Here is a 22,072-nt window from a genome sequence, read left to right on the forward strand (position 1 = left end):
CGACGCCATCTTTGCCCTCTCGAATGGCAAGACTCCTGGACCGGACGGACTACCAGCCGAGTACTACAAGGCATGCTCTGACATCCTGATCCCGGAGCTCCTCCGGCTATACTCTGTGGCACTGGAGGACTCGTCCTTACCCGGGTCAATGAATGAAGCGACCCTAGTGTCTCTTCCTAAGCCAGGCAGGGATGGCACACTCCTCGGCTCATACCGGCCCCTGGCACTCTTGAATACGGACTACAAAATCCTAGCGTCGACCCTGGCCCGGCGGCTGGCGACCTTGGTGCCCGCCTTAGTCCACGGGGATCAGAACGGCTTTGTGCCCACCAGGTGCACCTCCCACAATATCAGGAGGTTGTTCAGAGTGCAGGAGTACGCAGTGCAACGATGGCCACGATCGGGATGCTTGGTCTTAGACCTTGAAAAGGCCTTCGACTCGGTAGAATGGCCCTATCTGCTGACAGTACTGCGCAAATTCGACCTGGGGGACGACGTCATCGAGATGGTCGGTCTACTTTACAAAAGCCCAGAAGTGCGGGTTCGCATGGGCAAATTACTGTCTGAGGCCCTTAAAGTTAGGCGGGGCACCAGACAGGGATGCTTGCTGTCCCCATTACTTTTCTCGCTGGCGATTGAGCCCCTCGCGGAGATACTCCGAAGTAGTGGCGCAACCTGGGGAATCCCGCTAGCGGATGGCATACACATAGTCTCGCTGTACGCCGACGACCTGCTCCTGTACGTCAGAGACCTGACTCACATACCACCGGAGCTGTCGGACATCTTCAGCACTTTCGAGGCTATGTCAGGCCTAAAGGTAAACTGGGCCAAATCAGGGGTGTATTCATTTGACCCTGACACTCCAGAGCTGGATATCAGGATCAGTGGTGAAAGGTTACCTTGGTGTACCCCACCACGTTCAAATATTTAGGAATCTACATATATAGGACCTCCCCAGACATATTAGATGGCAACCTGACACGAGCCATCACGTCCATACGGTCACAGGTCGCCTTTTGGAAAACCCTCCCACTCAACGTGCCAAGCAGAGTGACGCTGGCGAAAATGATTGTGCTTCCTAGGCTATTATATTACTATGCCAACATTCCGGTCTACGTCCCAGCCCGCACGTTCAGGGAGCTGGAAACCATGGTCAGAGAACTGATATGGAACACCGGAAGGCCCAGAGTGGCACTGAGAAAATTATACACGCCTGTCGACGAGGGGGGTCTCGCAGTGCCGAATCTGGAGCTTTATTACCTAGCGGCGCAGCTACAATGGGTGGCGGCCTGGCTCGATGGCAGGAACCTTGGAGATACGGCCTCTGACACAGACACAATGTCCCCTCTCCAGATCCACACGTTGTTCCATCCACTGACCAAAATGAAGAGACAGGTACAACTACACGTGACAGTGGCCGCAAAATGCTATAGCAGGAGCCTTCGGCTCACGAAAGCGATTAAGCCATATGCCCCAGCACTCCCGCTCCTTGGCACCCCCAGGACCATAGGCGCAGTCACCGAAGCAACGCTGGAGCACTGGACACGATCGGGAGTGGACACCATGGCGGACCTGTATGCCGATGGCGCCTTGATACCATTCGCGACCCTCGCTGACGACACGGGACTGCCGGCTGGGCAGTTCCTACAGCATGCTTCCATAATCAGAGCGTACACACAGCGGTGGGGGACCATTGCGGATGAACCACCCACACACCAACTGATACAATACTTACACATCATGGGAAAAGGCACACATGTGGTACATTGGTTAACGCAGGCACTGTTATCACACACACAACTTGATCTGCAGCCACTACGTGACAAGTGGGCGGTGGATAGAGGGAAAGAATGGCCTGATAGGGAATGGGCGATGGTACTTGCGAGACCCAGATGCATCCCACGCAACGCACGCTTTAAACTGATACAATTTTACATATTGCACAGAGCGTACCTCACGCCAGATAGAATCAACCACTACTTTCCGGGTACCTCAGCGACATGCCCGAGATGCATGCTGCCGGGAGCGGACCTGCTACACATGTTATGGCACTGTCCGAGACTCCAGACGGTGCTGCCCTTACTTGAGCGTAGCACGGCCATGCCAATACCACACACATGGGAGGCATGTCTACTCGGCCTCTACAAGAGAACTAAACTTAACAGAGTCCCCTCCCGTTTCTGGGACCTAGGCCTGCTCACAGCCAAGAGGCTCCTCACTAAACATTGGAAACACACTGAACCGCCATTGGCTGAACACTGGCGCGCCTCCCTGGACAACTGGGCGAGAGCGGAGAGCATCACCCTCCATAATGAGGAGACCGCAGGTCTGCGGAAATTCCCCATCGCGACTCTATGGGACGAGACGCTGTGCTCCTTCCATCGAAAATGCCAAGCACAGGGAATCCCCTCGAACACTGGCCCACCCTGACACACGCATGACGTAACCGTCAGGGCAGACGCCGTGAGCCACAACCTCAACGGCCCCATTGTCAACGTGCATGAACTTCCAAATTGAGATACCCCTTGCCCTGATGACAGCACTTGGGCCTAGCCTGCGAGGAAGCGTCCCTCCCCCATACCATTGCCCTCCCGCTGACGATATACAGTCCTCCCAGCAACGGACAAGCCATCATGGACGACATGAGATGGTACCTACTAGCTCCCACCACCTTGACACGATCTCGCCATACCACACGATACACACCCTCTAGTTGACTACCCCATCCCCCCTCCATATCCCCCACCAGTTTCCCCTTCCTTTCCCAACTGCATCTCGACCTACCCTTCTATTTGATTCCCCCGCCTCCTTCACTACTCCTGCCACGGTCACGGATTTCCCCCTCATCTCCTAGCCGATCTCTTGACTACACCGACAAACTACCATGGGCTATAACCGCCTATGAGGCGGCTGACACCACCGACCGCTCCCACACGGAGATGGATAGGCACTGACTCGCCGGAACGGGGGAAATGCACACTATCACAACTGGCATGGCGTTGATCACCGCTGGCAACCAGGTTTAGGATCACACTGCGGCGACGGCAGGTTCTCCTGCTCGCCCCGACACATGAACATGAAGTGGTAGTCCCACGTCCCTACCCAGCAGCGGTCGCAGCAATAACGCACCAGCTGCAACACCGCCATCGAAGCATGCGGGGCAAGACAGCTCCCCCCCCAATAATTACGACTTGGTGGCGGCCACAGGGAGTAGGGACCACACTACTTCACACGTTGCGTAAATATGGGGATCACGTGTGCACCACTATAGAACGATTGCATGCTCCATGAACCTGGTGCTACGCCAAATGCGTAGTAACGCTGAAATGCATGATATGACCCTGTGGAGATGCCATACAGTGTTTCAATGTAAGTTACAGAATGATGCACAGTTTTGTATTCTCTTTTTTCATTGTGTGAAAACAATAAAGATATATTTAAAAAAAAAAAAAATCACGTTGAGTGCAGTCTCCTTGTGCGCTGGGTGCGGGATTGCCATGTGACCATAAGAAAAAGCATTTCATTACTTCATAACATTTCCCATTGTAACAGTTGGAAAACGCCACCCATTTTAGTCAATCTTTGTACTGCATTTGATGAGACACACCTCTTCTGCTTAGAGAGCTTTTTTTCTAAACTTTTTGCAATGTACACATATCTTACACTATACACAACATGCAACCATCATCTTCATCAATATTCATCCTTTGTAAAGTAGCCTTCCACCTGTGATAGTCATACACCTAAGTTACATAACCGAAGTTTTCTCCACTACCAGAGGTAACATGGTTGCATACGCTGTCCACAGCACAATGTAATGTAGTACGGCCCAGAGGCAGTATCATGCATAGATAATGAACACACGGACACAGATAGATAGTGGAAGTGGGTACGGGCACGTGCGCTTAACTCCTTTTTATTACCAGCGTCACATATCCAGTGACGTCTGTACTGGATGCGTGTGGGGTGATTTTAAAGCAGCTCTGAGGGAATGGTTGCTGCTAGCATCAACTACAACAGTAATCATTGGATCACACCCAGAGATTCAATATTAAAATAATCAATACTTTGTGCTGTAGTAAGGTAGGGACAGTAGATGTGAAATAAAACAGAAAAAATTGTATCGTAAAAGAACCACAACTTGTGGTATACTGAGACACAATCAATAGATCTGAAATAATACACAAATCATTATATCATAAATTATATCAAATCATTATATCGTATCATTTATATCATAAACGCTCCATCAGTTCTAGTGCACTCACATAGCCACATCAAAAGCATTCCGCATGTGCACAGCCAGCGATGATGCGTGCTGCGGGTGGGCCGTACTAGGAGCAATATCTGTTGCGATAAACACTGCACCATCTGCAATAGCGACTCAATCTGAATTGTGAATACTGCTGTCTGCAGTGTAAGCCAGACAGAGAGGTCAGCAAAGGCCCACAGCCATGTGGCATTGACTTGAGCGCTACAGTTTGCAGTACGCGAAGCAACAAAAAAGCATGTGCGGACCCAGCCATGATGCATATGAGCAGTACAGACAGAGCGCACTGCAGCAATGTCTTTTCCTACAGGACTGTGTCATCTACAATACTGACTCAATCTCACATGTGAACACTGCTGTCTGCAGTGGAGGCCAGAGAGAGTGTTCAGCAAGGGCCCACAGCCATGAGGGGTTGACTTGAGCTGCCCAGTTTGTCATACGCGAAGCAAAAAAAAGCATGTGCGGAGCCTGCAATGATGCGTATGCGTGGTGCAAACAGAGTGCACTGGAGCAATGTCTTTTCCTACAGGACTGCGTCATCTACAATAGCGACTCGATCTGAATTGTTAACACTGTTGTCTGCAGTGTAGGCTAGAGAGAACAGTCAGCAAGGGCCCACAGCTACTTAAGGTGGACTTGAGCTGCAGTTTGTCATACGAGATGCAACAAAAAGCGTGTGCGGAGCCTGCGATGATGCGTATGCGTGGTGCGGACAGAGTGCACAACAGCAATGTCTTTTCCTACAGGACTACCTCATCTACAATACTGACTCGATCTGAATTGTGAACACTGCTGTCTGCAGTGTAAATTGAAGGCAGTACTCACACAGACATCCATGAATACTTTTTCTCATTTCCTCTTCACAAAATACAACATAAATTACAGAAAACTCTGTAATAAATAAATCAAAACTATTCGAATTCCGATTTCTGCTGTCCACAGTGTAGACTGTTCAGAGTTCCTTTGCACTTGCAAGATGAATGTGGTCATTGTACTAAACCTATAAGTCATCTAAAAAAAAATCTTCAAGCAAGTATACTAAAAGGATAATGTGTATATTTCAATAGACGTTGTAGTTACTTGACTACTGGATTCTGTAATTAAACAATCACCACTCGATCTGAATTGTGAACACTTCTGTCTGCAGTGTAGGCCAGAGAGAGCGGTCAGCAAGGGCCTACAGCTACGTAACGTGGACTTGAGCACCCCAGTTTGTCATAAGCCAAGCAACAAAAAGCATGTGCGGAGCCTGTAATGATACATATGCATGGTGCAGACAGAGCGCACTGGAGCAATGTCTTTTCCTACTGGACTGCGTCTTCTACAATAGCGACTTGGTCTGAATTGTGAACACTGCTGTCTGAAGTGTTAATTGAAGGCAGTACTCACACAGACAACCATGAATACTTTTTCTCATTTCCTCTTCACAAAATACAACAATATAAATTACAGAAAACTCTGCAATAAATCAATCAAAAAAATTCGAATATCGATTTCTGCTGTCCACAGTGTAGACTAATCAGTGTTCCTTTGGACTTGCAAGATGAATTTGGTCATTGTAGTAAACCTATAAGTCATCTAAAAAAATTCTTCAAGCAAGTATACTAAAAGGATTTTGTGTGTATGTCAATAGACATTCTAGTTACTTGACCACTGCATTCTGTAATTAAACAATCACCACTCAATCTAAATTGTGAGCCCTGCTGACCGCAGTGTAGGCCAGAGGCACTATTCATTAAAGCCTCACAGTCACGTACCGTTGAATTCGAAAGCTTGGAGTTGGTTGCACCAGATCGGAGGGGGTACACAGAAATAATCACAGACTTGAACTTCTGACATCCTCAATTATAGATTCAAGACCCCGTTTCACTGTTCGGACCTGCTGTACCGCGGTGTACTCCACCGACTGGTGTCAACCAAGCACAATAATCATGTGCAACAGTTAACTACGGAAGCACAGAGTGTGATGCACCTCAACGGAAGGAGTTCTATGAAAATCAAGCAATAGGTAATATCGGACATCGTCCATTGTGGGCTCAAGACACCGTTCCACTGTTGGGACCTAGAGTTGGTTGCACCTGGTCGAAGGGATTACCATCATCTTCACTCTCAGATGCAGTTCTAACATTGTCCATTATGCGATCAAGACACTGTTCCACTGTTGGTACCTGTTGAACTACTATGTTAGTAGTATACAGAGCACTCCATGGTGCTGGGCCTCAGGCTGGGCACTGTGTGCCTGTGTCGCGGTAGCCCGCGTTGATCTGAGGAACCTTCTGACCTTGCAGACCTCGGCCCAGGAGTTTCTGCCGGCACGGGGTGGGCCCTCTTTCACATAATGCGGTAGTGAAAGGCGAACTGTGGGGCATATGTGTGTCGCAGCGGCCATGGCGGTTTCTGGATACCAGCAGGCTGGGAGGATCATTCATGAAGCCACCTTCGCTCACGGGGTCAACCTCATGGCGGTGTAAGCTGTGCAGACCTGGCAGACATGTTCGCTATTCCTGAGCAGAACCACACCCACAGAAACATGCCTTTTATTCATACCCCTACTCTAGCCTTGTGTACGCTGAGCCAGGACCACTACGCGAAAGATTTGGGGTGGGAGGGGGCACGTACATGCTATGTTTTCATAATCTTCCCTACTGACTGTACTATCATGGTTGCATCCACTGTCTACTTCACTGAATAGACCATAAGTGTATGTTCACATGTACATGTCTGTGCTCTGCATACTCACGTCTGTCCGGCACATCCCCTCAACACTTTGCATTGTATACTTTTATAATCGAGAATCACTTCCCACCTTTGCACATACTTTGCTCCCATCTCTCCCCGCATTCAGCATTGTGTGGCAGAGGTGCCATGCCATGTTTGGTTTGTATACATGGCTAGCCACGGACCCCACAGTACGTAGTGTCTTTGTGTCTCTAGGTGTACATGCTGTTTGTCATGTTGCATGTGATTATATAAGGTAGCGTGTTTATTCACAAGCAGTGGTTTCTCCCATTTACATATCGCTGTCTTAAAGAGGGTACAGAACATTTTCTCACTGGTGAAAAGTGCGACCATAATGGAACTCATTCATTACTATCCAAGAATGTCCAACTGCACAACGCTTCCAAGCTTACAGCCCCAATCTTACGTGCTTTCTTAAAACCACGCCAACTCCCACAATCAGCCCAACATTCACACAGCTTTCTAACAGCATTTATTGTTTCTTAATAACATGCACTCCTACGGAATATGAGCTGGCATACCGGCTGTCCTTACTGTTTCAAACTGAGTAACTACCTGTGGCAATGTCTATTCCCACCCACACAAAACAACTCCCAAACTTCAACTTGACCTTCAAAACCTACTTTCAAAACAGACTTCATTAAACTAACCAAAGTGAAACAGCTTTTGTTCAGAACATAAGTGTCCCTCACATCTGCAAAAAAGATTTATCGACTGCAGATAACACGAACTGAATGGTTACACAATTTTCATCACATCTCACACTCAAGGTCTGGCACATTTTTTTAACACGGTCTCCTCCGGCCTTCTCACACTCTTTCAAACTGTTTTTGGTATAATACCAGACTTCATTTATTTGATCATCTATGGAATAACAGGAACAGTGCCCATAATTCTCGCTCTTTTTGCGGCCTACCTACTACTATTTTTGCTTGTAAAAAATGGCTGCGCTCCCTGTGCTAACAACCATGTCCAACAGAATACACCTCTACGCAAAGCTACATCAATACTGTCAAAAAAACGGAACAACTTTTTGGCTGCCTGCTCTATATGTTATCGAGCCAGCTACGACATGAAATTTATTTACACATATGCAATCTGCGTAAAACCCTCTTTTTATTGCAAAACTTGCCCATTCGACTGGCGAATGAATCTATGCCTTGTCAACATCCCAACAATCGCTCCCGATATCCAGCAGGTAATGGAGTATCTTGAAAACCATGAACTTGATTGTTTAGGCAGTGGAGCAATGGCGGACGCAACGCAAGAAAGTATCGTGGCGGAATGAGATTTCTGCGCAGTCGCGAAAGATGTCCTGCAACGTGCGACATTTGAAAACATTGCAAATTGCCTGCCAATTAAAATTGCTGCTCCAACATTCGAGGAACATTACTGTCCCTTCGAGGTTATGAATTGAATCGCTTCACTTTTCTCACACGATGGCAACAATGACCTCTTTGAACATTACGCATCTCAAGCCACTGAAGAACTTCTGGAATGCGATCTCCAAGACTTGTAAGAAATTCACGTTATTCTTGGATAGATTTTTTCCAACTTTTTTGACTTTTTCCTTTACATTTTTTAATACACTTAAATTTAATTATTTTCATATAATAACTTTCTAAGTATGCTCACGCATTTGAACTCTGTTTTCATTATCGCCCCTTACGTCTCCACTCTAACCAGGGATCGGTGATGTATGGCCTATGCAAATACGCTATTTACTTGCTAAATTAGCCTTAACCCGACTTCCATTTTGAAACCATGTCTATTCTTTGTGCATACGTCTCTCTGCCTGCCTGTTATCCATAAAGCCCTTTCACACAAAATTACTCTTCCTCAGCCTGTGCTCATAAGCTGGCAATCAAGATCAAAAAACACGACATTGTTTAGGAACTGGTTGGCACAGTGTGGTAATCATATCCTACCTTTATTTTCATTATACAATTTAGTCATTCATGTCTAATAACTATTGTTCATGTCACATGGAACTGTAACATGTAATATGGAATTCATTGATGCAGGAGCTTCGGTTTGAATATAGCAGAAGCGGTTGGAGTTTGCCTCAGCTCGATGCCTTAGCTCTCTGCACAAGAATTTGTTTTTGAAAGAGCTGAAGACAATAATGTATGGTTTGACCAGAAGGGTACCGAATGTGCTTCTCAGAAGCGCAATGTTTGTATGCCTTCTCAAAGTTCCAATGTGGGTAGAACTATTACCAATTCTGACACGCACCAGATTGAATCTACTGTACAACAGATTCCTGACTGTTCTACTGTTGATAATTTTGTGTTACAAAAAAGCAGTACCAGGGTACCTAAAAAGTGTGATGATTACATTTTGCAAAATCTTTTTTTTTTTGTTTTCTTAAAGGATACATATGGTAATCGTATCCTACCTTTATTTTCCTTATAGAATTTAGAGTCATTCAAGTTTAATAGGTATTGTTGATGTCACATGGAACTGTAACATGTAATGTGGAATTCGCTGATACAGGAGCTTACGTTTGAATCCAGCAGAACAGCTTAGAGTTTATGGCACTTAAATAAAGACACTTTTTATATAACTTTCAAACTCCATCGCTTAATTACACAGAGCCACTTTCTTACACACACCTGATTTCACAATTTGTCTTCTTTGGCATTGCAACATTCTGCATTATATTCTTCATGATTATTTCTTTATTCCTGCTTGCTAAAACACTGCATTTGAGTCTTCAGACCGGTAGGGGTGAGTAGTTCGCTTCCCACTCCCTGTATAGTATAAACGCATACTAACACTACTTACACAGGTATGGTACTACGGCCAGTATCCTACAGCGCCCGCAGCACATCACTTTACAGCAATCAGCTCACAACTTAGTCTCACAGTTTCATCCCCGAGTCTTCAGAGCGGTACCAGTGATTAGTTTGCTTCTCACTCCCGCTATAGTCAAAACGCATACTAACACCACCTGCACAGCGATGCTACCGCAGCCAGTATGCTACAGCGCCCAGAGCACATGAGTTTACAGCACTCAGCTCACAGTTTAGGAGCATGGTTTCATCCATGAGTTTACCGGTACCTCACCTCAGCACCAACTCACTCTAGGCAAAACAGCCCTTTCACACCGGTAAGGGTAAATACTTTGCTTCGGCCAGTATGCTACAGCGCCCACAGCACATCAGTTTACAGCACTCAGCTCAAGGTTTAGGTGCACGCTTTCATCCCCGAGTTTACCGGTGCCTCACCTCACCACCACTTTCACACTGGTAAGGGTAAATACTTTGCTTCACACTCCCTCTATGGCACACCCTAACCACCCTACAGAGCTCACAGCGCTCCTACCCTCCTCTTTCCTCCTCTTTTCGCCCTTTTTTTTCCCCTTACTCACTTCAACAGCATCACAAAATGGCGGCCAACATTTCCTAGTTGCAACCGCTCGCACCGCTCGCAGCCAAAAAGCAGCAAGCTCGTGCTTGTAACGCCTCAGCAAATCAGATGGCAGAATTCCTAAATATCGATATCTGTAACTTTCGATATTTCTCCAAAACTACTGAACCAATTTACACCAAATAAACAAAAGCGTGCTTTCTAGACCAAGACCCTTCTTCCTGCCAAATGTGGTGTAATTCCGTTCACCCGTTCGACCTGTAGCCTTGTCTAAAGTTTCCTATGGAAAAGAACATGGAGAAAACAAGTTTAGGGACCCCCCTTATTTCTCAGCCCCCCCTTGACGAATCACCCCCAAACTTTCAACATAGGAGCTGATATGAACAAAGAATTAGTTTTGAATATTTCATCAAGATTCATCAAACAAGGCCAAAGTTATGAGCAAAACAAAAATGTTCTTCCTATGGAAACTTGGTCCTAACTAAACCGCCAGTAGGTAATATATATATATATATATATATATATATATATATATATATATATATATATATATATATATATATATATATACATATATATATATATATATATATATATATATATATATATATATATATAGAAGCTCCTAGATCTCCCTCCCGTCTTGGAAAGAGAACGCAAGCACTCCGGGTAAGGCAAAAGATTTTATTTTAGCACACGGCAAAAGCTGATGACAGACGCGTTTTGGACAATAGTCCTTCCTCAGTGTCGCCAACACTCATTCCGCGGCGCTTTTTTGTATGCGCCACCATAGAAACTAAGGGCGGACGTTTCAAGGAAACATTTGAACGTGTTGTCAAAAATTGGGTTAAGTGTGGCAGCCATATTGGACGATTTAAACACAAACAATAAATACATATACTATATTCATGCAAGCTTTTTTCTTTAGAGCATTAAAGTTGTCAACATTACGAAAGTCAGTGGATGAATCATGCATATCGTACAGACTTTTTACCACTGCCAGAAAATAAAACTATATCGCCGTGTATCGGCGTTGAACTGTCATCGATAACCAGAGAAAATTTACTCTATTAACCAAGTTGCGATGAGCTGCATAGTAAACATTAGAGACCAAAAACGATCTAGCCGTGTATCGGCAAAGCTCCGGTAACATACACTTCATTGTAGTCCGGAGAATGACCTGTCAAAATAGCACGTCAGATAATATTTACAAGATATCATCTCAAAAGAGATTACTTCAAAGATTATTATACAGATATAGATACACACATAATATCACATTTTCATAATCAATTTACCTTGGATCAAATATCAATATTCCATTTTCATTTTACTATTTGATCAACACTAAAGATAGTGCATGTGATTATTTAATGTGCTGTGCCACAGGTAAGAAAATAGAATCAAATTAGAATTAATTGGAAAGGAATAAAGGGAGGGGGAAGGGGTAGGAGCTGGACAGGGGGAAGGGGAGGGAAAGGGGATAAAAGGGGGGGAGGAGGGGGAGGGGGGGGAAAGGAGGGAGAGAAGGAACGAAAAATGATGGAAAACATATATAGTTTTTTAGAAAGCTATTTACATGTATTTTCACTGGATTCTGCAAGGAAACTTCATAGTGCATCATGACATGATCTGATTTGTAATTTTTGATTTTTAACATATAGTGGAAGAGCAGGACTGCCTCGATTTTATGATGTAAGGGTCACGTTATCTGCCGAGATGTACTGTTAATTCTTCCCCTATGTTCAATCCCATGGGGTTCTTGGTTTATAGATCTATTATAAATCTAGATTCAAGTCTGCGGAGACTGAGTAGTCTGTCTCCTCCTCTGGGATGTGGGGGCACATGGTCAATACTGAAATAACGTAGGAGTTCCCTGTTACTTCCATGTTTCTCGGCAAAATGACGAGCAACTGGATAGGTTGCATCCTTGTTCATAATCGCCCTTTGGTGTTCCAGTATCCGGAGTTTCACGTTGTTCATCGTACTTCCGATATACTGTAGACCACAGGGATAGACTAGACAGTACACCACAAAAGGTGTTGTACAAGTGATAAATTTATTTATTGATCTTGGTTTCTTCAGTCCTGGTACCTTATAAGATAGGGTCCTTCTGCTATTGTCGCAAGCTCGACATTTCCCACACGGAAAGAACCCCTTCATTTCTTTCAGTGTTCCTGTAGATTTAGGTGGTAATGGCATAAGATGGCTTTGCACCAAATTGTCCTTGATTGACTTGGACTTTCTGAAAGTTATTAGAGGTTTGGCTGGGACATCACTTCCTATAATAGGATCTGTTCGTAAGATGTGCCAGTTCCTCGTGAGAATCTGTCTTAGTTGGGAAACCTCATCGGAATATGTAGTGATCAGACGGAATTTCATTTTGGAATCTGGATCGTCAGTTGTTGGAGACGTCTGAGTGAGTAGATGTTTCCTAGGGATTCTCAGAACTCTCCTATATGTGTTATCGAGGAGAGAATGATCATAGCCTCTTGCTAGAAATCTAGCAATGCTGTTGTTGCAGCTCTGACAAATTCAAAATCCAAAGAACTGTTCCGTCTCAATCTCAGTAGCTCCCCATATGGGATGCTACGGATCAAACTGGGAGGATGACTGCTGTCGGAATGCAAGATGCTATTGCCAGCAGTTGGCTTGCGATAAAGACTTGTCTCAAGTTTATCCTCATGTACGTAAACCCTTAGATCAAGGTAGTGTACTTCCTTCTCACTGATGTCTGATGTAAATTTAAGATTCAGATTATTGATATTAAGTCCTTCAATGAATTCCTCAGCCTGTGTGGTGGAGCCCCTCCACACCAGGAAGAGGTCGTCGATGTATCGACGCCAGATAACGATATGACCAGCCCATTTTTGATTTTCACCCGATAGGGCAACCTGCTCCTCCCACCAGCCCACGAAAAGATTCGCGTAGCTGGGGGCGAAGCAGGTTCCCATCGCTGTACCACTCATTTGCCTAAATAATTATTTGTTAGGCAAAAATTCAGACATTCGACCAAGAATTGTCCATGTAAAGCAAATTTTGCTGGTCTCTTGTCCAGAAAGTGTTTTACAGCCTCTATACCCTGGTCATGTTGGATACATGTGTAGAGGCTAGCTATGTCTAGAGTGATTAGCAGATAGGATGGATCCCACGTAATCTGGTCAATTTGTGTAATGAAGTCCTTAGTGTCTTTCACGAAAGATGGTAAATCAGTGACAAAAGTAGAGAGAAAAGAGTCAATGTAGATGGATAAGTTCTCAGTTAGACTCCCTTTTGAGGAGACGATAGGTCGTCCTGGTGGATTCTTGGAGTCTTTATGGACCTTCAGTAGTTGGTAGAAGGTCGGCAATACTGGTTCTGGATTGCGTAAAAATAAGAACTCATCCGTATCTAACATAGATTTGTTACGCCATTTCGTTAGTAAGATGTGATAGGATTGAATACTTTCTTTGTATTGTTCCTTGTTGATTTTTTGGTAGTATCCAGGATCTTGTAGTTGTTTCAGAGATTCCTTGCAATACTGGTTGTGAGTTAATAAAACAACATTACCACCCTTATCTGAGGGTTTCACCACTATTCCTCTGTTGTTGTGTAAATTGGTCAAGATGTCTAATTGTGCCAAAGTTAGATTATTCTTTTTACAAGTTCTGTTTCTGCTGGATTGTCTATGATGCATCAGATCTCGCGTTACCGAGTCCGCAAAAGTGTCTATTGCGTTGTACGGCATTTGTGGATTAAATTGTGATGGAGCTTTGAAGTTTGTAATTGGGGATTGTTGCTCAATATTTCCCACGCCTGGCATATTGACATTTGTATCAGCTACTCCATCACATTGCTCAGTTTGGAGATCCTCTAACAATCGTGCCGTGTTGAGATCTTTGATAGATAGTATATCAGTGGGATAGATTGTGGTTTTCTTTCGTGTTTTCTTTATACCCTCAGTTTGTGGCTTTAATTTGTGAAATTTGTGTAGTTTCATCTTACGGGTCAGGTTGAACAGGTCAATGCGGGTTTGGGTATACTCCAGTCTTTTATTGGGGCAGAAACTCAGTCCCAATTGTAGAGTATCCTCCTCTGCTGGTGTTAAGGGGTGTTCTGTGAGGTTGACTATAGTAAGACCCGCGTCTACCACTTCATGCCTCTTTTCTTGCGGATCGATTGTGCTGTACCTCTGCCCCTTCCTCTTCCTCTGCCAGCCACCTCGTCGAGTTCTCCGTCTTTTTCGGGTGGTTTCAGTTTCCCCCCTCTCAGCCACCTACTGCGGATAAGATCGAACTCCAAATGAAAAGGGGTTTTCCTTCCTTCTCTACTTGTGGTTGGTCTTTCATCTTCGGAAGGCTCTTCCTCTGTGGCCGAGGATTCAGAAGTAGGTGGTTCTTCGACTGGTCCAATGCTTTTGGTTTTATGCAAGGCTTTTCTTGGGCCGTCGAATTTTTTAGGGAATGTTAAGATTCTTCCCTGTGTGTAGTCACGCTCGTCCCTCTCGAACTTGTCTTGTTTGCGTTGACGTATCGTTAATTCATATCTGACCAGGCGTTTCTTCATCTCATCTCGTAATTGTGTCACTGTGGCTATATCCGTTTCCTTAGCAATTTCCAATTCCAGGGAGGCTATCTCGTCAATTGCTTTTGTTCTGTCACTCCATGCGAATTGGACTAATAACTCTAGCATGGCTTTGCAGAATGCCGCTGTTAACTCCGCCCACTGTTCCAAGAGCATAGGGTCAGGGCTTTCGTAGGCAGGGACCGTGTAGATACGGAGACCTCAAAGCACCCGATCGACGTCCATGTAATTTTGTAAGGAGGTAGCCTCCCACCATTTCCGTATCTCCCTCTCACTCATCCGTTCCAATTTGTGAAAAAGATTTTTTAGGGAGCTCTGTGGTGCATCCCTCTTGTCTCCAGTGTTTGTTGCAGCAGTCGCGCTTGGTGTACGCTTTTTGAATACGTCCAATGTTCCTCTTCATCGCACATGCCTGTGTGCTAAAGAACCACAGGGAAGCCTCTCTGGGTTGTTATGCCAATACCCACTCGCCTCGCTGATATGATGATCGACCCTCGCGAATGCAAGTACAGATGGGAGTGAGAAATTGCGGGAACGGCGACTTACCGGTTGTGTTTGATCTCAGCCGTGCGCCCATCCACTGTCTCCTCTCGCTTCCGGTCCAGTGTTGATCTCAGCGGTGCTCCCGATAAACTCCCTCAAGCTCCGTCCAACCAGATATCTCGGGGCACTCGTGTGGCGGGTGCTATCTCGCGCCGGTTGATCGCGTGATATGTAGAAGCTCCTAGATCTCCTTCCCGTCTTGGAAAGAGAAGGCAAGCACTCCGGGTATGGCAAAAGATTTTATTTTAGCACACGGCAAAAGATGATGACAGACGCGTTTCGGACAATAGTCTTTCCTCAGTGTCGCCGACACTCATTCCGCGGCGCTTTTTTGTATGCGCCACCATAGAAACTAAGGGCGGACGTTTCAAGGAAACATTTGAACGTGTTGTCAAAAATTGGGTTAAGTGTGGCAGCCATATTGTACGATTTAAACACAAACAGTAAATACATATACTATATTCATGCAAGCTTTTTTCTTTAGAGCATTAAAGTTGTCAACATTACGAAAGTCAGTGGATGAATCATGCATATCGTACAGACTTTTTACCACTGCCAGAAAATAAAACTATATCGCCGTGTATCGGCGTTGAACTGGCATCGATAACCAGAGAAAATTTACTCTATTAACCAAGTTGCGATGAGCTGCATAGTAAACATTAGAGACCAAAAACGATCTAGCCGTGTATCGGCAAAACTCCGGTAACATACACTTCATTGTAGTCCAGAGAATGACCTGTCAAAATAGCACGTCAGATAATATTTACAAGATATCATCTCAGAAGAGATTACTTCAAAGATTATTATACAGATATATATACACACATAATATCACATTTTCATAATCAATTTACCTTGGATCAAATATCAATATTCCATTTTCATTTTACTATTTGATCAACACTAAAGATAGTGCATGTGATTATTTAATGTGCTGTGCCACAGGTAAGAAAATAGAATCAAATTAGAATTAATTGGAAAGGAATAAAGGGAGGGGGAAGGGGAAGGAGCTGGACAGGGGGACGGGGAGGGAAAGGGGATAAAAGGGGGGAGGAGGGGGGGGGGGGGGAAGGAGGGAGAGAAGGAACGAAAAATGATGGAAAACATATATAGTTTTTTAGAAAGCTATTTACATGTATTTTCACTGGATTCTGCAAGGAAACTTCATAGTGCATCATGACATGATCTGATTTGTAATTTTTGATTTTTAACATATAGTGGAAGAGCAGGACTGCCTCGATTTTATGATGTAAGGGTCACGTTATCTGCCGAGATGTACTGTTAATTCTTCCCCTATGTTCAATCCCATGGGGTTCTTGGTTTGTAGATCTGTTATAAATCTAGATACAAGTCTGCGGAGACTGAGTAGTCTGTCTCCTCCTCTGGGATGTGGGGGCACATGGTCAATACCGAAATAACGTAGGATTTCCCTGTTACTTCCATGTTTCTCGGCAAAATGACGAGCAACTGGATAGGTTGCATCCTTGTTCATAATCGCCCTTTGGTGTTCCAGTATCCGGAGTTTCACGTTGTTCATCGTACTTCCGATATACTGTAGACCACAGGGACAGACTAGACAGTACACCACAAAAGGTGTTGTACAAGTGATACATTTATTTATCGATCTTGGTTTCTTCAGTCCTGGTACCTTATAAGATAGGGTCCTTCTGCTATTGTCGCAAGCTCGACATTTCCCACACGGAAAGAACCCCTTCATTTCTTTCAGTGTTCCTGTAGATTTAGGTGGTAATGGCATAAGATGGCTCTGCACCAAATTGTCCTTGATTGACTTGGACTTTCTGAAAGTTATTAGAGGTTTGGCTGGGACATCACTTCCTATAATAGGATCTGTTCGTAAGATGTGCCAGTTCCTCGTGAGAATCTGTCTTAGTTGGGAAACCTCATCGGAATATGTAGTGATCAGACGGAATTTCATTTTGGAATCTGGATCGTCAGTTGTTGGAGACGTCTGAGTGAGTAGATGTTTCCTAGGGATTCTCAGAACTCTCCTATATGTGTTATCGAGGAGAGAATGATCATAGCCTCTTGCTAGAAATCTAGCAATGCTGTCGTTTGCAGCTCTGACAAATTCAGAATCCAAAGAACAGTTCCGTCTCAATCTCAGTAGCTCCCCATATGGGATGCTACGGATCAAACTGGGAGGATGACTGCTGTCGGAATGCAAGATGCTATTGCCAGCAGTTGGCTTGCGATAAAGACTTGTCTCAAGTTTATCCTCATGTACGTAAACCCTTAGATCAAGGTAGTGTACTTCCTTCTCACTGATGTCTGATGTAAGGGTAAATACTTTGCTTCACACTCCCTCTATGGCACACCCTAACCACCCTACAGAGCTCACAGCGCTCCTACCCTCCTCTTTCCTCCTCTTTTCGCCCTGTTTTTTTCCCCTTACTCGCTTCAACAGCATCACAAAATGGCAGCCAACATTTCCTAGTTGCAACCGCTCGCACCGCTCGCAGCCAAAAAGCAGCAAGCTCGTGCTTGTAACGCCTCAGCAAATCAGATGGCAGAATTCCTAAATATCGATATCTGTAACTTTCGATATTTCTCCAAAACTAATGAACCAATTTACACCAAATAAACAAAAGCGTGCTTTCTAGACCAAGACCCTTCTTCCTGCCAAATTTGGTGTAATTCCGTTCACCCGTTCAACCTGTAGCCTTGTCTAAAGTTTCCTATGGAAAAGAACATGGAGAAAACAAGTTTAGGGACCCCCCCTTATTTCTCAGCCCCCCCTTGACGAATCATCCCCAAACTTTCAACATAGGAGCTGATATGAACAAAGAATTAGTTTTGAATATTTCATCAAGATTCATCAAACAAGGTCAAAGTTATAAGCAAAACAAAAATGTTCTTCCTATGGAAACTTGGTCCTAACTAAACCGCCAGTAGGTTATATATATATATATTCACTGAAAAAACCATAGGTTATAGACCATATATAGTTAGGAATTAGCATTTAAAAAACCTTATTTTACTCACACAAAACCATTGAAATTCCATATATAGTTAGTTGCACTAACTATATATTGCGCACCCGCAATCCACTGCTGATGATGTCACATATTACATCATTCATGACATGGTCAGTGACATCACTGATGACATCACTGATGACATCTCAAATGACATCACTGATGACATCACTGATGACAACATCCAGTGACTATGTTTCTGTAAAGTTAAAATATGTCTTACATATTGAAGAATGAGTGGATGTATAAGTGTCTGGACGAAGGATTTAGTAGGTGCATGACTGAATGTATGAGTGAGTGATTAAATGTGTCTCACTGAGTGCATGGGTTAGTGACTAAACTGTCTTAATTTGTGCATCATTATGTCTGTTGTTCTGTAAACTGCTGCATGTGTTGATCAGTAGCTATATGAGTAACTATATGGGTTATTGATTGATTGCCCAAGTATTTGCATGGGAGACTGAGTGTGTGTGTGGCTGGATGGGAGGTGTGTGACTCTGTACAGATCAATGTGTACTTGTATCAATGATTGTATAAGAGAGTAAGTATGTGTTAGTATATGGTTGAAAACGTAAGGTGCTCTATGTTTAACTGTATAGAGTAGAAAATGGAAGTGTGATTGATTCTTTACAGGACTGACTAGGTGTGTGAGTAACTCCATGGATGAGTGGCAGAGTGTGAGTGTCTGTATAGGTGTATGAGTGCATATGATTGTGTTGTAAACATGAGTGATTGTATGTATGAATGATTGTATGGGTGAATGAGTGAATGTGTGTGTAGACGTAGGAATCAGTGAGTACGTATGTAGTAACTAGTATTGGTGTGTCAATGGTTTCAAAAATTATACTCTGTTTTTAACACTGGGTGAAACAGAGGTTATATTAAAATGTGAGGAGATGCATTGTATTGTCACATGAATGATATCATCAGTGATGTGATCATTGATGTCAAGTGAGATGTCATCAGTGATGTCATTTGAGATGTCATCAGTGATGTCATCAGTGATGTCACTGACCATGTCATGAATGATGTAATATGTGACATCATCAGCAGTGGATTGCGGGTGCGCAATATATAGTTAGTGCAACTAACTATATATGGAATTTCAATGGTTTTGTGTGAGTAAAATAAGGTTTTTTAAATGCTAATTCCTAACTATATATGGTCTATAACCTATGGTTTTTTCAGTGAATTTTCAAGGTTTTGTAAATGCTAATTCCTATATATGGTCTATAACCTATGGTTTTTTCAGTGAATTTCAATGGTTTTTTAATAGCAAATATCATAAGCTGTCGAATGTCAAGTACGTGGTAAGAATTTTTTTTTTCGTGTTTATGCACACTGATCTGCTTTGATTGCTGCCCCCCACCCCTCATTTCTATTAGGAGTACTCTCTCTTTGCAGATAGTGAAGGGTAGTTAACGCAGCCCTTTCCCCCTTTGTAATCCGTCGTGCCTGCTTCTCTCTCCATTTGATTGATTGTTCTCTTTGGTTCATTCTCTATTTACAAACAAGCACAGAGTCGCAATACTCTGTTTAGTCTTTGCAGATAGCGAAAAATCGTGTAAAAAAACAAAAGGAATCGAGCAAAATCAGTAGGCCACTAATGGGATCTCTTTTGACCTCGCTAAAATAGAAACATTAGGAACAACCTGTTGAAAATAGCAATGCGTATGTATATAAGCGGCGTTCATTTGTGTTCACAGTACCCCTTGTTGATTGTTTCAATCGAGCATTGAATTGTTCGAAGTTAATTCTCTTAACGATCTTCTCTACCTGCAAACGAGGAAGAATAGGAATATTCTATCTCCCTTTGCAGATAGTGAAGGGTAGGTAACGCAAGCCTTTAACACGTCGTACCTATTTCATTCCTCATTGATTGATTGATTGTCCGAACATTGACTGTTTGGGAATTAGTTCTTTTTGGAGGTATTCCCTGTTTGCAAATAAACGTAGGAAAATCTTTGCAAGTAGTGAAAGGGTACGTAATGCGGACCGTTCTCCCCCGTTGTAATCTGTCATGCCTATCTACTCCCCACTGATTGATGCACCTTTTTCACCCGGACCATTTACTAGAGATACGTCATCTGGCCCGACCAGAGAGCACCCCTAGTGAAAAGGACATATGCAATAATAACGAAGTGATCACTGTATCCTGTTAACAGAAACTTTACCATGAAACAACCTGGAAAGAAAAAAATAGGAAAACGAAAATCAGTAGGCCACTGATGAACATGAACTTTTATTAAACAACGAACAAAGAAACGATAACATAACGTAATGATAAAACCTATTAATGTCCTAGAAACAAGAAAACGTTAAAATATGCCAGTGGTGAGAGACCAGAAAAACAGTAAGAGAAACCAAATCACCCCTCGCTGTCCCACCGCCTGCCACGCCAAAAAAATCGATAGACTAGGGAAAATGCAAGTCAGTAGAACATCCACCCCCACTCTGGAAACTTCCAAGGTGGGGCAGGGTTCCGGCTACGCCCAGCCGGGAGCAGCCCATATAAGGCAGGTCCTGCTGCCACGCCTCGGCCAGGAGATCCTAACGTAGGGTGTAGCCGGAGGAGAGGCCGAGACCAGCGGGACCCGGCCAGGGGATTGCCTTTACAACGCTGAACAGTTGCAGGGGGGGGGAATGTCTCCTCGACCCTCCCCTCTCTCTCCCAGTCCGGCCGCGGTGGCCCTTGAGAGTTGCAGGTAGTCCCGCCACATGCTCTTCCGGTCCGACCACCAACGGTCGGGGGGCCGAGGCCGACGGGATCCGGCTGCAGCCGATAAACCAAGAAACCCGTTCATGGGGCCAGAGCCAGGGGCGTCCGGCCGACATCCACCGGAAGCCCGGCCCAAAGACGGACGGGACACTTCTTTCTTTTATAATGGCTGCGACAACACTGGAGGGGGATGTCTTGCACATGCCTCCGACCCCCCCCTCGTCCTCATCGCCTGGTCCGGCCATAACAAATCTCAAGCGAGACGCCGTGGGGTGCACTGGGAGGGAGAGACGGTGCGAACAGGCCTCTCCCGCCTCCCCAGGTGGAGGCTTCCCAGCTGCACCCTCAGCGCTCCAGGCGGTGGCATCCTAACAACTACAGTGCTGCACAGTTTCGGAACGACCTAGATAACGGTTCTTCCACTGTGGCCATGCTGCAACGTCTCGCCCGGCAGGGTGGAGCCCGTCCGCTCATGTGACCCCGCGATCGCCGGTAGCTGCCGAACTCTCAAAATGGCGGTCGACCTGGCAAGAGCGGGCCCAACATAAAGAAATGGCCCGGTCACTGGTTGACTCCACCACCGTAGTCCTCCACGACCTTGAAGATTCTAGAGGAGCCGCGGGAGTCTCCGACCCCCGATGGGGAATGACTGCCATGATCGCCCGTGGAGTGACGAAACTGTATCCGCGGGACGTCGGCGCTCCCATGCTGGCGCCAGCCTCACTTTGAATTACTACAATCCTGCAGACCTTACTTCCGGTGAAAGCACAGTGTGACCCGGTAGGAAAAATTATTGCACCCCCTCCCCTTTTTGACTGATAGTTCAAACCACCGATCCTTTCCTTTGCCCTTTTAACGGAACTTTGGACT

The sequence above is a fragment of the Lissotriton helveticus genome, chromosome 1_1 (assembly GCF_964261635.1).
Source record: "Lissotriton helveticus chromosome 1_1, aLisHel1.1, whole genome shotgun sequence".
NCBI classification, from domain to species: Eukaryota; Metazoa; Chordata; class Amphibia; order Caudata; family Salamandridae; genus Lissotriton; species Lissotriton helveticus.